This window comes from Aedes aegypti, chromosome 2 (genome assembly GCF_002204515.2).
Source record: "Aedes aegypti strain LVP_AGWG chromosome 2, AaegL5.0 Primary Assembly, whole genome shotgun sequence".
Classification (NCBI taxonomy): Eukaryota; Metazoa; Arthropoda; class Insecta; order Diptera; family Culicidae; genus Aedes; species Aedes aegypti.
The window spans coordinates 188,907,224-188,923,907 of record NC_035108.1 but is presented as its reverse complement, the minus strand read 5'-3'; the positions used below and the strand labels follow the sequence as shown (position 1 = coordinate 188,923,907).

The 16,684-nt window shown below is 44.1% G+C and overlaps 1 protein-coding gene across 12 annotated transcripts in view; it reads left to right on the top strand.

Annotated features, from left to right (window-relative positions):
- The window catches only part of LOC5577287, a 570,169-nt gene that overhangs the window by 186,774 nt on the left and 366,711 nt on the right, over window positions 1-16,684 (top strand). For 2 of the 12 annotated variants that reach the window (XM_021843496.1, XM_021843485.1), the window contains exon 1: window positions 13,059-14,345. The exons of 1 other annotated variant lie outside the window; for it this stretch is intronic. The gene's annotated coding sequence lies outside the window, so the exon portion shown is untranslated. Of the gene's footprint in view, window positions 1-13,048; window positions 14,346-16,684 lie in introns of those variants that run through there. 9 more of the 12 variants (XM_021843497.1, XM_021843495.1, XM_021843492.1 and 6 more) reach the window with 8 other exon arrangements.

The window sequence follows — 16,684 nt, the reverse complement described above, 5'->3', positions numbered from 1 at the left end:
CGACGGCAATTGACCCCCTTTGCAATTGATGTGAAATAATGCAACTGAATGGGTTATTAACAGCTGTTGATCTTATTGAAGATTTTGAATGGTGGATTGCGATACATTGTAGATTGAACTGACTACAATAGCTTATGATTAATGAATATCTGGAAATCTCAATATTTTTTCTTTTCTGTTGTAATATTATCTCAACTTCGGAAATAAATCTCCTATATTGTTATGTATAAAATTTCCAATGGATTTCCTCAGATTTAAATATATCTGTACTGTGTTGATTACTGAAAGTGTATCAGTTATGGTTAATCCCCTATTTGGTCATACATTATCAAGTTATTTTTTTGGTTCTCAAACAATTTTATAAAACCTCGCTAACAATATTTCACCAATTCACTCGGTTCATGGCCGCCTCTACCCATCCTCTACTACGACCCACGCTCTCTAGGTCCTTGTGTACCTGATTAATCCATCTAGCCTGCTGCGCTCCACGCCTAGTTCCGACCAAGGGTGGAGGGTGGCTGTCAAATGGGAGTAAAATTGAAAAGCCGTCAACCTCAGTCCAGAACCAGTTTTAAGGCTTAACGTGGAATAGTAAAAAATATTATTCGCAAGATTACAGGTAATAAATGCGCTTGAAAGATATTGTTTGCAAGCAATTATTTACTACGTGCTACTAAAACGCGCTGTTGGCAATTTAATCAGAAAATTCAGCGGAATTCCAAAAATGGATGTTTTCGACAAAATTGATTACGCCTTCACCATTGCTTGGTCATAATTTTGTATGGTTTTACATTTTAGAACCAGCTACACGTTGGGGTAGCAATAAAGAGCCGCCAGTACCATCTTGGTTCCGACTGGATTTAGAGCAAATACCATCTTTACAAGGCATCATTCTGAATCGAACTGCCGTTCTGAATGGTCGTGTTTTTTGAGTTGCTATACACAAGTTCGATTTCCTTCTTTCTTTCGTGTGCGAAGTGCACTCTCTCGCGATTCTCCGTTCCCGCGACTGTTCCCCGGCGCTAGCATATCTGCTTGGTGGGGCTGGCGAGAAAGCCTCCCTGCAGCAAGCAGCAGCAGTCCAGCCGAGGCCCATAGTGATGGGTCGCAATCGAAAACAGAAGGCGGATTCCGTCTTGATCCCTGCCCCGCTGACCGACAACGGGCAAATAAGCGCGACGAAAAGCGCAAGAAACGAGGATGCCAACCCGGCGGCGTAGAGCAGGTTGCTGGCAAACAACCAGTTTGCCTCCCTGCCTGTGGACCAAGCCACCCCCCCAGCGCAAAGGTTCCCCCACTGTTCACCGCGTCGAAGGACCTCTCGGCGCTGCGGTCCGAACTAGCGGCCCTCAACATCAGACCGCTGTTTAAGCTGTGCCACACCAGCACCAAAATCATGTGCGCTTCGGGCGCCGACTACGAAAAGGCCGGCAAGCTACTAAAGGCAAAAGGGGTGGAATTTTACACCCACCATGCCCCCGGTGGCTTGCTACCGGTTCTCGTCCGAGGGCTGCCGGAGTTCACCCCGGAGGCAATCGTCGACGAGATGAAGGCGGCTGGACTGAAGCCGACGAATGTGTTTCCCATCCGGCGAGCGCAAGGAGGAAGACATCGGGATCACCTCTAACTGGCCCATCTGGAAAAGGGGTCCACCACCATGGCGGGCCTGACAAGGGTGAGAACGCTCTTCAATATCGTTATTGAATGGGAGCGCTACCGCCCGAAGAAGAGAGACGTGCGCAGTGTGACGACTGCCTCGCGCTTGGTCACGGGACGAGAAATTGCCACATGAAGCCCCACTGTGGCAAATGAGCCGGCGCCCACGCCACGATGACATGCCAGCCGATGGAGGGTACTGAACCGAAGTGTGCCAACTGCGGTGCCAACCACGAGGGTAGCAGCCGCAATTGTCCCAAACGAGCGAAGTTCCTGGCAATCCTCCAGCAAACATCCGCCAAGAAGCTGAGACGGCAACGCCAGCGCCAACCACCCCCACCGCTGACTGAGGAGCACTTTCCGACTCCCCGCTACCAGGTGCCCAATCTACCGCCGCTTCCACCAACCCGCCGGCAGGCATCCTGCCAACCGGCCCCCTCCGTTCAGCATCGCCTCGCGGCCACCGCCGCCGCTCCACCGGTGCAGAATGCGCCCCCTTCTGGATGGGGGAATCCTGGACTCAGTGCCTCCGGCACTCCTCCCTCCGACGACGGCTCCCTGTACACACCGGAGCAAATGCTGGAGTACACCAGGGATTTGTTCCAACGGCTGCGCGCCTGCCGTTCCAAGTCGGAGCAAATCAACGCCGCCAACTCGGTGGTATTCGCCTTCCTCGCAAAATATGGCCCGTGAGGCCATCACCAAGATCCTCAATTGGAACGCTTGCTCCCTCCGGAGCAAAACCCGAGAGCTGTCCGCCTTCCTGGACCTGGAAGGCATCGATATTGCCGTGATCACGGAGACGCACCTCAAGCCGGAAGTTAAGTTCATCCCCGACTTCCGGCTCGTGCGGCTTGACCGGTGCGAATCCGAAGGAGGAGGTGTTGCGATTGCTCTGCGGAGGAACGTAAACTGCACTCTGCTGCCGAGCTTCCAGCTGCAAATCATCGAGGCCGTTGGTGTTCTGGTGGAAACCTCCATCGGCCCAATCAAGATCATCGCGGCGTACTGCCCGAAGCAAGCCAACATCAACGACGGAACATCGGCGGCCCTAAAGCAAGACCTCACCAAGCTGACACGGCGGCAGGGGCAGTTCATCCTGGCTGGCGACCTGACAGCAAGGCACGAGACCTGGGGAAACCCCCGGCGAAACAGGAATGGCCTTATCCTACAACAGAACCTGGAGGAAGGCCACTACACCATCCTGAGCCCGGATTCACCCACCAGCCTGAGCCGGTCCGGGCCCCACTCAACCATCGATGTCTTCCTGGCCAACATGGCCGGCAACATTTCCCAACCTGCCGTTCATCAGGACCTCAGCTCGGACCACTACCCGGTGGTGGCAGAAGTTGGTTCCCTGGTCAACCGGCATCGGGTCTCCCGGCGCAACTACCACCGTGTCGATTGGGGCCAATTCCAGCGGTGTGTCGACGCCAACATACGGTACGAGGCTCCTCTGGCGTCCGTGGAAGATATCGACCGGCAGCTGCAGAGCGTCAAAGAGGCCATCTCCGTGGCCCGAGAGCAGCATGTGCCAGCATCTGGTCAGGTAAGCAATACCCTTTTTATCGATCGTATTACCAAAGATCTCATTCGTTTACGGAACACCAAACGCAGGCAGTACCAACAGGTCTGCCTGCGTTAAAAAGCGAAGTTAATCGCATTTCCAAAATAATCAAGGCCAGAATGGTGGACCTCAGGAACGATGATTTTTCCAACAAGATACACTCTCTCCCAGATTGTGCTTGCAAACTTTTAAAACCAAACCCAGACCAATTCCACCGTTGATCCCATTAGACAACACCGACTCTAAGGATCGCATGATAACCCCTGCGGAGAAGGCTGCTGAGATAGGTCGGCATTTCGACAGCTCCCACAATGTAGGGCTAGACATTCCTAGCCCACACAAAGCTGCTGTTTCCGAACACACAGTTAACCTACACCGATCTCCCAACGACTTCTCGGCGGAGTTGGAGATCACTGCTGACGAATTGCTGGCCTATCTCAAAACATTCAAAAACATGAAGGCCCCAGGTTTCGACAACATCCTGAACTTGGAGCTCAAGCAATTGAGCCTCCAGTTCTACCAACATCTGGTACTGATTTTCAATAAGTGCCTCCGACTTAGCTACTTCCCCTCGTCGTGGAAGTCAGCAAAAGTCATCCCCATCAGGAAACCTGGGAAGGATCCTTCCTCCCCCAAAAGCTATCGGCCCATCAGCCTTCTCACAGGGTTATCAAAGCTTTTTGAAAAAGCGATCAACAGACGGCTGCTTTCGGCAGCCGATCAAAACAACATCTTACTCGAGGAGCAGTTTGGCTTTCGACGCGGTCGTTCAACCGTGCAGCAACTGACTCGAGTAACCAACATCCTCAGTCCCTCGCCAAATCCTCCGCCATGGCGTTGCTCGATGTTGAAAAAGCATTCGACAACGTCTGGCATGACGACCTGGCGTACAAGCTGCAAGGTTTACAAGCAGGTCATTATTCCGGTAATCGAATATAGCGTACCAATCTGGGAGAGTTGCGCCAAAACCCACCATCTGAGGCTCCAGAGGACCCAGAATAAATTCCTTCGGATGATCAGCAACAGTCCTCCGACAATGAGGACAACCGATGTCCAAAGTCTGGCCGAGATCAAAACACTTGAGGCTCGTTGCCACCAATCTGGCCAGCAGGTCATCCGGGACCTCGTTCCCCCCTAGGTTATAAAACTTTTGTAGTGTAAATAGTAGTAGTTAGGTATTCAAATTGTAATTTCAAAAACCATCAGAGCCCATTAGGCCAAAACACCACTAGGGTAACACCACAAAATCAAACCAGCCAAACAAAAACTATCACAATTAAAGTTGAAGGACCCCTCGGGTCTCTTAACATGTAAAATACATTTTGTAAAAAACCCAAATGAAAAATAAAATCAATTTTATCGGAAAAATCCATCTTTACAGGGCTGTTTTAGTGCATTCTTGCAACATGCCCTGCCCAGCGTATCCTTCCAGCTTTAACCACCTTCAGGATACTGGGTTCGCCGTAGAGTTGGGCGAGCTCGTGGTTCATTCTTCGCCGCCACACACTGTTCCCCTGCACGCCGCTGAAGATCATCCTTAGCACTCGGCGTTCGAAAACCCCAAAAGCTTACAAGTTCTCCTCGAGCATAGTTCACGTCTCATGCCAGTAGAGGACTACCAGTTTAATGAGCGTTTTGTACATCGTGCATTTGGTGCGGGGCGGACCTGTTTTGACCGCAGTTTCTTCTGGAGCCCATAGTAGACAAGACCTCTACAGATGATGCGCCTTCGTATTTCTCGACTCGACTTCAGTCTGTATCGTTCCACGTTATGTCGTAAACCATGCTGCCCACGTTGCATTCTACTCCTCACAAGCCTCCTGGTACTCCTCGTCGAACCAATCGTTTCTTGAACTTCGTTCAACGCAACCGACAATGCCTTTGGTAGCGTAATTAATGCCTGCTTTGACTGTCCACCAGCAGTCCTCGAGGGGCGCCATAGAGCTCACCCTCGTCCGGCAGCACTGTCTCAAGATGCTGTGCGTACGCGTTGGCGACATCTGGTTGTTTCAGTCGTTATGGCGGGCGTCGGTACCAGTTTCAACATCACCATACAGACATTTTACATATTTACATAACTGCGCCTAGAATTATTTGTCATCAACGTTACCGACGCCCGCCATAATATCTAGCGTGAGCCCTAGATACTTCACTTCATCTGATCAATTTAATGAAACCCCTCTCGTCATGACAACATGTCTCCTTGAAGGATTCAAATAAAGAGCTTTTAATTTATATGAGAAAATTATTAGTTGGGTTTTGGAAGCATTTTGGAAAACCTTTCATTTGTGCAAGTATGAAGAAATAATATCCAATTGTATTCCAGCATTTTTTTATAGTCGTTGCAGTCAGATGATGTGGTTTAAATATTGGAAGTTCACTTTCTTAATTGCCTTTTTGATTTGAATTGAACGTAAAAGCCTAATACACTGTCCTGGTTGCCCATTGTGTCTGTCTCATGTTGATGGATTCACCAAAATTATGGACATGAGATCCAGACTAAAAGCTTGCATTTAATGTTCGTAGAGCCCATTATTGTTCTTTCTGTCAGCGATTTCCAGAGCCTCGGAATCCACATTCAGTCACGCACGCTAATTAAATTCCAATAAACCAAACGTCAGCTTGTTTGCATGTTCATTTGTCGATTTACCTCCCCCGATAATGGCTTGGCTACTTTGGGATTTGAGACGCCATGCGCACCCAGTTTAGAGGTTTAGGTATTTGGGAACCAACCAAAAAAAAATCCTATTCCCGAATCTAATATGCATGCAGTCAAACAATGATTGTCATCCAAATCACGTTTTCACTCGCGCCATCATCCTCGTCATCGCGACCAAAAATAAAACCCAATCGTACAAAACAAGCAACATTAGCATCACCTTCAGCATACGACTGATAACGACAGCACATCTGCTTACAACAGCAAAAATCCAAACCAAATAGCATTGAGCATTGAGTGTCATCCTCCCGAGAATTTGTTGCTCATCATTGTTTCCATCCACGTTAGGGTTACCAACCGTAAAAAGAAAAAAATACCTTTTAAAAAGAGTGCAAACAAGCAAGGTACCCCGGGGCAAGTGAGAATACGGGGTAAGTAGGGCGTTTCGTCATAGCTCACTTAGGAAACGTTTTGCATGGGGGTATTCTTCTAGAAAGTTGAAGATACAATGACAAGGAATGTATTTAGTACTAAACATATTGTTATTTTTATTACCATGTGGTTCATGTAACAGTTGTCATTTCAGCGCCATTTTCAACTTGCATGCTAAATTGTGACACGTTTCACGTCTTGCATTGACTCGAAAAAAATTAATGAAAATCGAATTTCCATCTGTAAGCTACAATTTTAAGTATTATTACAAGCTGCTAACGATATCTTACCCAAAAATATGCTATCTTACCCCAAAATATGTTTATACCCGGGGTAAGTGGGACCTTTCAAAACAAAAACCAGAATCAAAACTTTTCGTATACGTTTCATACATTTTCCTAAAGAGTAGAACAAAAACATTCAAACAAATGATTTTTATCAAAAAAGATCAATCTCAAATTATGTAATTGCATAAGAGAGAAAAAAAGTGTAATTATTTTTATTTTATTTTTTTTTTTTTTTGAAATACGGCTTTCAAATTGAACAAACACAAAGATGAAATTTGAAATGCAACATGAAAACGATTACTTTTCTATTCTATTTGAACTTTATTTGTTATATCTACCAAATTAAGTAGTGATGGAAAACAATTCCGCTCCATTAAGTGGTTTTCGGCCATGCATATAAATAATAACAAAACATATTTATAATTTTCGTCAATTTTTTATTGTTTATGAGCTACAATTTAATAAACAACTTATAAATGATATATTTTGAACATCCTCTTTACACTTTTATTGATCAATTTTCAGTTAATATTAAATGTGAGGTAACATACTATTAAATAAAGGTTTTCTTCCTAAAACGTTACGTATTCTATGGTTGATCCCTTATATACATCAAATATGCACTAAAAATTAAAAATCTTTGATTTATCAATCCTTTTATTGTAATGGTTGACTTACTGATGTGGATTGACGCATGAAACTGGATGTGTCCCACTTGCCCCGTTTAGCGAAATAACTGCGTCCAATGGCTCGTTCTAAAACTTTCTTCCAAGGTTTTCACAATTTCGAAATCATTCGATCAGTTTCATGCACACACCAGCAAATATGTTGCCAAAATTGTGTTGTTGGATTTGGAAAATATTGACATTTGAAAATTTTATTGAACAATTTGTTTGAACTATCGTTTTTTTCGTTCCCACTTGCCCCCCGGGGTACCTTACACTATGGGCGTTTTCTCAAAAATCAAAAATTCAGCTTCCGCACAGCACTTTTTTTTTTTTTTGAAACTTCACATTCATTGCTCATATCTAGGTGTTCTGAGTTAGGCAACACCTTTATCCTAGCTTGGTAAACTAATTATAGCTATTATAATCATTTTATGAATAACATGGTTCATTTCATTTGTTGTAGCAGTTCAGATTTTTTAACAGTTGAATTTAATTCACCTGCTTATAAGATATAAAAACCACTATTCAATAAACTTTACCTAACTTGGCATAAATATATAACGCATTTATTGTGGCAATAGAAGATTGCAAATTATAGAGTACGTCCGGCAACCCTAATCCTCGTCCATGCGAACCTCGCCTTATCATTCCCAAAAGGAGTGGATTTCGTTTGTTTGAAATGTTTAATTCGGTTACTGAAGCCGCAGCGCCCGAAAAGACTTTGTTTTGAGCTGCGTCACGGAGAACATCGAAAATTCAGAGGAATTCCAGGCACTATCGCAATTCGTCATCTTGACTGCGGAAAATGTTATTCGTTTCGCTTCATGATGGAATTTCGTTTTCGACGAATGATGATGAAATGATATTGAGTTTGAACGAGTAACAGTATGACAATCGTAGATTCTTCGAATGTGTTTAGGAACAATCAACTGAAAGCTTTGGGAGCCAATCATTATTAACTTGGTATTACAGTTGTCCTGCCTTGTAGGATGGTACCACCCACCGCCGTATCTCGGTTGTTTTGTAATTAAATTGATCTAGATGAAAAACCGAATTTAGTACTATACCATTTAATTCCCCTTGAGTTTGTATACTTTGACAGATACGCGTATTTCGACCGCAACTGTAAGGCCGTCTTCAGTGTGTACTAGACTTAACTTGACCCGACTTCAAAGGATACAAACTAAAATCGGTTTTTCATCCACGTATAGGTATTCCACTAAACAGCTAGAAGGTTGATTAAATTAATCTATTTTTTGGTACAACAAGTGCCATATTGTCACTAATTGCGAAGACAAATTGCAGGCATTCGAATTCAATACAATTTATAAAACATAGTGGGTGGTATGCACATAGATGGAAGAATTGGTATACAGCAATAAATGTGATAAAACCTCGTTAACGATATTACACCACATGGCAGTGAATCTCCAATTTTGATGTTGGTCCATGCTATCCATATAGTATTGCACTTGATTAAGGGGGCAGGATCCGTAATTGATTTTGGAATTTTCAAAAGCAGTTTTTTCGTTCAAAATCAAGAAAATTTACAGGAAAATGTGTTCATTGTATTCTGTTCTCCAACCGAAACAATAGAGTGCGCTGCTGTCAACTCTATTTCCTCCATCGATTCACCATAGACCACTAGGCGAAGCCAACAATCTTAACACCCGTTGGAAGAGGCAGCCTCCGTACGTCATCATGCATCGCATTCCATAACAGCAGGCCCAGGATTGAACCTTGGGGTACTCCCGTCGTAATTCGAACTCTTTTCTGCCCTTCCTCTGTGTCATACAACTGCACCGGTACCTTGAGGCGGTGAAGTGCGTGTGCTATTGCTTCTCAGATGCGTTGATGAACGCATTCTTCGCACCCAGAGTGACAACCGCGCAGTAACGGAAGCCGCTCCTTTTATGCTCGATTGCCATCTCAGTTGTCTGAACGATCGACTGAATAGCGCCCAGAGTTGATTTACCCTTCCTGAGTCCAAACTGGTTGTTGGACAGGCCCTTCGCACCTTCCGTATACGGTACAAGCCTGTTGAGAATCAACCTCTCCAATAACTTGCCCGTCATATCTAGTAGACATATAGGTCTATACGCCGACGGGTCACCTGGTGGCTATACCAAGCGTAACGTAGTATCACTGATTAGCGGTTGGGGCGCCTGCAAACCGGAAATCATCCTCTAACCGGAATTGCAAGACCGACCCTGACACTGGGCCAACCAACATCGAGTCGGAGTCAGCTAGGTTCATCGTCGGAGACTACCTGAGTAGATCGTGAAGCAGCACCGGTATCGTCGGGGTGCCTGTAAACCGGAAGTTTATCTTCATCGGCATCACAGGCGGTGGACTTAGCTGACATTTTCGCAATCTTCGGAGTAGGCTAAGTCCATAGCCGGGAATTAGTTGAGCAGATCGCGTAGTACCACCAGCATATCATCGTCGGGGCGCCTGTGAACCGGAAGCCTCACCCTTCGCCGCAGAACCAACCTCGGCATCTGCCCAGATAGCACACGGAAATCCTTCACCTCCTGGAAATTCTTCTTCGGAGTTAGATAAATCCACCGCTGGGGGCTATTCTGAATCAAACGTAGCGTATCACCGGCTTGAGTGGTCGAAGCGCCAGTAAATTGAAAGACATCCTCCAACCGTAACAGCTGGACCTCAACATCCAACTAATCAACGGGATTTGCTGCGGATCAACGATATACTGATACTGCCAGTAGAAGTTGTGCTGGGATCCAGCGTGATGCTGGCCCAAGCGTAGAACGAGTCGTCGCAGAGCAGCGTAGCATATTGTACATCCCGATAAAATTCAGAAAAATAACTTCGCTCAATTTCCTCTTCTTTATCTACGAACTTAAGGTAACACGCGATAAACTCATCGTGGCATCCATGAACAATCTATGTTCAAACTATCGTTGAAAAGAAAATATTTCTGTGTTATATCATATCGATATTTCGGTGATCTATCCGATCATATGCTTGCTAACAACAAGCATTTTGATACACTGTCAGTTCATCTCTGTCTGGTAGAACGGGATTCACATCCCCAAAACTACAAAATTGATCATCATTTATGGATAGCAAACAGTTGCACCTTAAGCACCGCTTTGATGGGGTAATTTAATTGAAATGTTTGGTTTTGATGGATTTGGTTTATATTTACATTGCATCTTTCGAAATCATTTAATTCGTGCATCCCTAATTTCTGGAACTCGTGTGGACTGTGAGATTCTTCCGGACTCCCGAAGAAATTCTTCAAGGCGCCCTCTTGGATTTTTCCAGACTTCATCTTGGATACTTTTGGACTAAGAGAGTTCTTCCAGACCTTCGGAATACATCTAGAATCTTTCCTGGGCATTTCTTTCACCCTTCCGGGATTCTTCTAGATTCTAGCATCCTTCTGGGCCAGAATCCAGAATGTTTCCGATATGCTGCTAGAAGCCTTCCACCATGCTTCAAAAATTTTTCCAGGATGCTTCTGGAACCTTTTCAGGTTGTTACAATAATCCTTCCGGGTTGCTTCCAGGATCATTTCAATATACTTACAGAATCCTTCCCGGATGCTTTCAGAATCTTTGCAGGATGTTTTTACAATGCTTTCCGGATACTTCCAGAATCTTTTCTGAATGCCTCCAGAATTGAATCCTTTCGGGAATTCATCCAAATCTTAAATCTCTCTTGGATGCTTTCTGAATTCATCCAAAATGATTCCAGAGTTCAACCAGGCTACTTTCAGAATCATTCAGATTGTTTTTATAATCCTTTCAGGGTGCTTTCGGAATCCTTCCTGGACTATTCCAGAATTCTTCCAGGATAATTCTAGAACCCTTTCAGGATGATGACAGAATCCTTCCAGAATGATACGAGAATCTTTCCAGGATGATTGCAGAATCTTTCCAGGATGATTGCAGAATCTTTCCAAAATGATCGAAGAAACCTTCCAAGATAATTCCAAAATCCTACCAGGAAGATTCCAAAATCCTTCCAAGATCATTACATAATCCTTCCAAGATGATTTCAGAATCCTTCCAAGATAATTCAAGAATCCTTCCAGGATGATTCATAACCCTTCCATGATGATTCCAGAATCCTTCCAAGATGATTCCAGAATCCTTTCATGATATTTCAAGAATCCTTCCATGATAATTCAAGAATCCTTCCAGGGTGATACCAGAATCTTTCCAAGATGTTTCCAGAATCCTAACAGGATGATTCCAAAATCCTTCCAGGCTGATACATGAATATTTCCAGGATGATTCCAGAATAATTCCAGAATCCATCCAAGATCATTCCAGAATCCTCCCAGAATGATTTCAGAATCCTACCAGGCTGATACCTGCTCTTTCCAGCAAGATTCCACAATCTTTCCAAAACGATTCAAGAAACCTTCCAGGATAATTCCAGAATCCTACCAGCATGATTCCAAAATCCTTCCAGGATTATCACACAATCTTTCCAAGATGATTCCAGAATCCTTTCGAAATGATACAAGAAGGATGATTCATAACCCTTCCAGGATGATGACAGAATCCTTCCATGATGATTCCAGAAGCATGCCGGAAGAATTGAGAAATCATTCAAGACGAATTCTGTATTCAGGTGGATTTTTCGTTCTTTGCACAAATTTCCCATGACAACCGCAAAATTGTCTGCTTTGGCGGCCGAGTATGGTTAATATTCCAGCCTTCTTCTTCTTCATTTTCCATGCATGACTTCCACTCGATTGCACTCATCGCAACCAACCCTCCGTTGACTAAATCGGTGAATCGCGGGGACGCGAATGAAAGGGAATCTCGCGTAGGTTTTTCCTTCGTTCGGTAAAGGCAGAAGCACTCCACTCCGTCAATACTTCTCAATCGTCAACGTACTCTCGTACTCGTGGTCCACACGACGACGACGGCAATGATCTCTGTTGTGTTTTCGCTCTCACTTGTCTTCAGTGTTGTTATTATTTCACATTGAGCCGGGTGAATCGGAGACGAGAATCATCTTTCGCTGGCTGCTCTTGTTTTCCTTGAGACCTGGGAGGTATGAGTTGGAGTTCGGTTCCAGCCTGCGTCGTGTTGGACGTGTTGGGAGCAATGATAGGAATACTGAAACAGCGCAAGCAAACAGAGGGCGAGCCTGTTTTGAATTCTTTCGAGGCCGAGTTGGATTTTTTCATTCATGTAGGCTCGTTCGTTTGATGGTGTTGTTTTTGCTCAACTTCGAGTTACGTTTAGATCGGGAGAGGTACCGGTTAGTCACTCAGAGAGCAAAGGGAGTCTCTATCATCATTTTGGTTCTAAATTGGGTTATAAATTTAATTCTGGAATTGTGGAAGTAAAATTTCTTCAATTCATTGATGTTATTAAATCTCGAACTTCAAAATTTTGTTGAAAATGAATTAAATTGTTCCCGAAAATGTGGAACATGAAGCAAACAGCCGTAGCGATAAATGCACAGCTATGCAGCAAGACCAAGCTGAGGATCGTGAGTTCAATTCCCGCTGATCGAGAATCTCTTCAGATTGAGAACTTTCTCGACCTCCCAGGGCCTGCCCTGAAGACATAATACGTCCGAAATCAACGAAAACAGAGAAAAAAAAATTTAACCTGCAAAATTATCAATACGGACCATAGTGCAACGGGGTTTGGCACCACTGCACCGTTCAAGCAATTGCGTGAGCGAATCGTCTGGTGAGTTCCGCTCTCTGCTTGCGTGAGCAACGAACCGTACGAGAGAAAGAACTGACTTTCGGCCGGTGACCGGCAGTGCGAAGGTACGTTCTCGATTACTCATCATTTAGTTAGTCTATCGCTTGCAATCGGAACGGTTGTCGTCGTTGAGGAGGTTCGTTGTTTATACCGGTATTTTGTGTGTTGCATCATAAGAGAGTGGAAAGAGAGACATAGTCTGGTCTAGGTGCACAATACGACTTTGGACTTCTTGCCGTCATCTCGCGTATGCGATTCTGCGGGTTTCGCTGTGTGAGTGAGAGGAAGAAAGAGAGTTTAGTACAAGTTCGCAGTCAGTCGGCTGACTAGCCAGTCATCAGTGACCCATTGGGACCGGTTCTTTCCTGCTGGAAGTCTATCTTTGGTTCTCGACCAGGATTGTAGCGGTACACAATCATATTAGGGACCATCCTCCGGTACTTATTTTAGCCATTGTGTGATTTGGTGCCAGAAGGTGTGCTGTTTCAGACTGTGTGGGTGTGAGATTGGAATTATTGAGGTGGGACGGGACAACCCTGCCAGGAGGTCGAATTTCGCGGAAGCAGGATTCTTCCTGTGTTGTGTTTACTTACACGCTGTGAATTTGGAGGGTGGATTCTGGCTCTGTGAAGCGAAACAGGATAAGCACAAAAAGTGTTGGTAGTTTTTTCCTGAAGGGAGAAGCGAATTCGTGGGATGAATTAAAGCCGTAAGGTGATATCGTCGGCTGCGAAAAGAAGAAGAATAAATTCTCATCGTGCCGTGTGTGTTAAAAGAGAAGAATCGGAAGAGTAGAAGAAAAACATTCGTAGAAAGGTGAATGAGTGCCAGTGTGCGGCAAGGTTTAATTAAAATTTCTTGAATTTTTCAGCTCGGACAGCAATCAACGAACTTTCGAGTAGTGTAATCGCTGATTCAGCGTTCAATTAAGTAGAAGAAGAACAACGTGTGCTTGATTATATATTACACCATCGCCTCTTTGAGAGGAGAAACCGTGCCACAATCGCCATCGAAAAGTGAACGCAGTGCATGGAAAAAAGTGCTGAATGTTTATATTTTTCGAGCATTAATCGCCACACCGGAAAGCCGATATCGAAAAGTGCAGCTGTTTCGAATTCAATGGATTAACTTTCAACGTCCATCTCGATTTCAACTGGTTTCTCGAGCACCGTCCCTGAAAAGGTTGATTTGCACTTTTATCTGCACAACAAAGTGATTGCAGTTCAATTTTCTGGCAGAGCCCATCGTATCGGTATCAATGAAATGAGCAGTGCTAGTGGCTTTAAAAGCATCGTTTATTGGCAATAATAGCAGCGGTGGAAGCAGCAAGCAAAACCACGGCCGCCATCAGTACCATCAATAACACAGAAGGTAAAGGAGAATCAGAAATCGAAGGGTACATGAAAAGAGCATACCTTTAACCGGATGGAAAACAGAAGCGTGTACAGATTGTAATGGAAGGCATGTGATGACAGCGTAAAACATAAGAATCGATGAAATTTTGAATTTTTGTGGTTGTGGTCAAATGTTAAAGTGATGCTGATACAACTTTATTTTCTGAACATCTTCTTCTTCTTTCTGGCGTTACGTCCCAACTGGGACAAAGCCTGCTTCTCAGCTTAGTGTTCTTATGAGCACTTCCACAGTTATTAACTGAGAGCTTTCTATGCCAATTGACCATTTTTGCATGTGTATATCGTGTGGCAGGTACGAAGATACTCTATGCCCTGGGAATCGAGAAAATTTCCTTTACGAAAAGATCCTCGACCAGTGGGATTCGAACCCACGACCCTCAGCATGGTCATGCTGAATAGCTGCGCGTTTACCGCTACGGCTATCTGGGCCCCGATTTTCTGAACATATTTTTATTTAATTTAACATGCAAGAGAAGAGAGAATCACCCCTAGTGAGAATCACCCCTAGATCCGATGCTCTCTAGAACCATCCATTTTTTGTGTGAACACCAAGAAACAATCGCAAAAGCATGTTTCTGGCTATGCCTCACGGAAACCATTCAAAGATTGCGTCATAAATCGGCCAAAATGTTGCAGCAATTTAAAAAAAAATGTTCTTTTTTTCTATCTTTATTAACGAGATTTTTAGCCCTGGGCTAGTTCATCTCGGGACCAACGGCTTTACTTCCCTTCCGAAGGAAGTCGTCACTGAAAAAAATTTAGTGACTATCTCGGGGGTGGGATTCGATCCCAGGTCCTCGGCGTGAGAGGCGTGTGTTCTAACCACTACACCAGGTCCGTCCCCAAAAAAAAAAATGTTCTTGATATTTTCAAGTTTGTGTCAAGTAGCTTACAAACAAAACAAATAATTATCTCACTGTGAATCTATCCTGTATTTTTGTGAAGCTTTTGTCCAGAAATGTCCTGGGAAAACACAATTAACTCATCGGATAGCGACATTGTCTAGGATCGACAATACAATAACACAATCTACACTAAAATCCCAGGATACACTCTAAACCCCAGACTAAAACATCATGATTTGCATTACAATACCAGCATTCGCACTGAATTCCTAGCCTTAATAATATAATCCCAAATTCCATACTGAAGTCCCAGTATCCATACAGGATTCCAAAGATCCACTCTGGAATCCAAGAACCCACACCGGAATCACAGGATCCGCACTGGAATCCCAGAGTTCAACTATGGAAACCTTGAGTCTAAATTATATCCTAGGATCGACAATGGAATCCAACGAATCCTGGAATCCCTGGATCAACGCAAGAATTTTAAAATCAACACTGGAATTCATGGATCCATATTGTAACACCGAAATCCACACTGGAATCTCGACATCTACACCGGAATTCCAGAATACACATTGGCTTCCAAGGATCCATTCTAAAATTCAAGGATTCGCACTGGAACCCCAGTATCCACATTAGAATGCCTGGATCCACATTGAACTCTTAGAATTTTTACTTAAATATCAGAATCCACATTGCAATCACTGGAATAACATAGGAAACCTAGGATTGACATCGAAGTACCACATTAGAATCCCAATATTCACACTGGAAACCCAGGATCCACATTGAAATACCAATATCCTTAATGGAAACCCAGGACTCACAATAAAATCCAAGTATCCACATTTAAATCCTAGCATTTACACTGCAATGCCAGGATCCACACTGGAATGCCTGAATTCACACTCAAATCCTCGGATCCACACTAAAATCCCAGCATCAATATTGAAATCCCAGGATCCACACTAGAATACCAGGATTTACACTGGAACACGAGTATTCACACTGGAATCCCAAAATCTACACTCTAATATCAGGATCCATACTGGATTCCTATGAACCACGCTTTAATTCCACGATCAACGCTACAATCTTAGGATCCATACTGGAAACCAGGCTCCATTCTGTACCACCATGATCTACACTGGAATCCCAACATCCATACTAAAATTTAAGAATTCACACTGGGTTCCCAGGATCCATATTGACCTTCTAAGCAGCATACTTGAATATCAGTTTCCACACTGGATCCAAGGAACTACACTCGAATCCCAGTACTCACACTGGAATACCCGATTTTACACTGGAACACGAAAATTCATATAAGAATCCTAGAATCTACACTGGATTATCATGATCTACACAGGAATCCGCACTAGAAACCTAGTATCCTTGCCAATCCTAGGATCCACATCAAAATTCTTCGATCCACGAAACAATACCT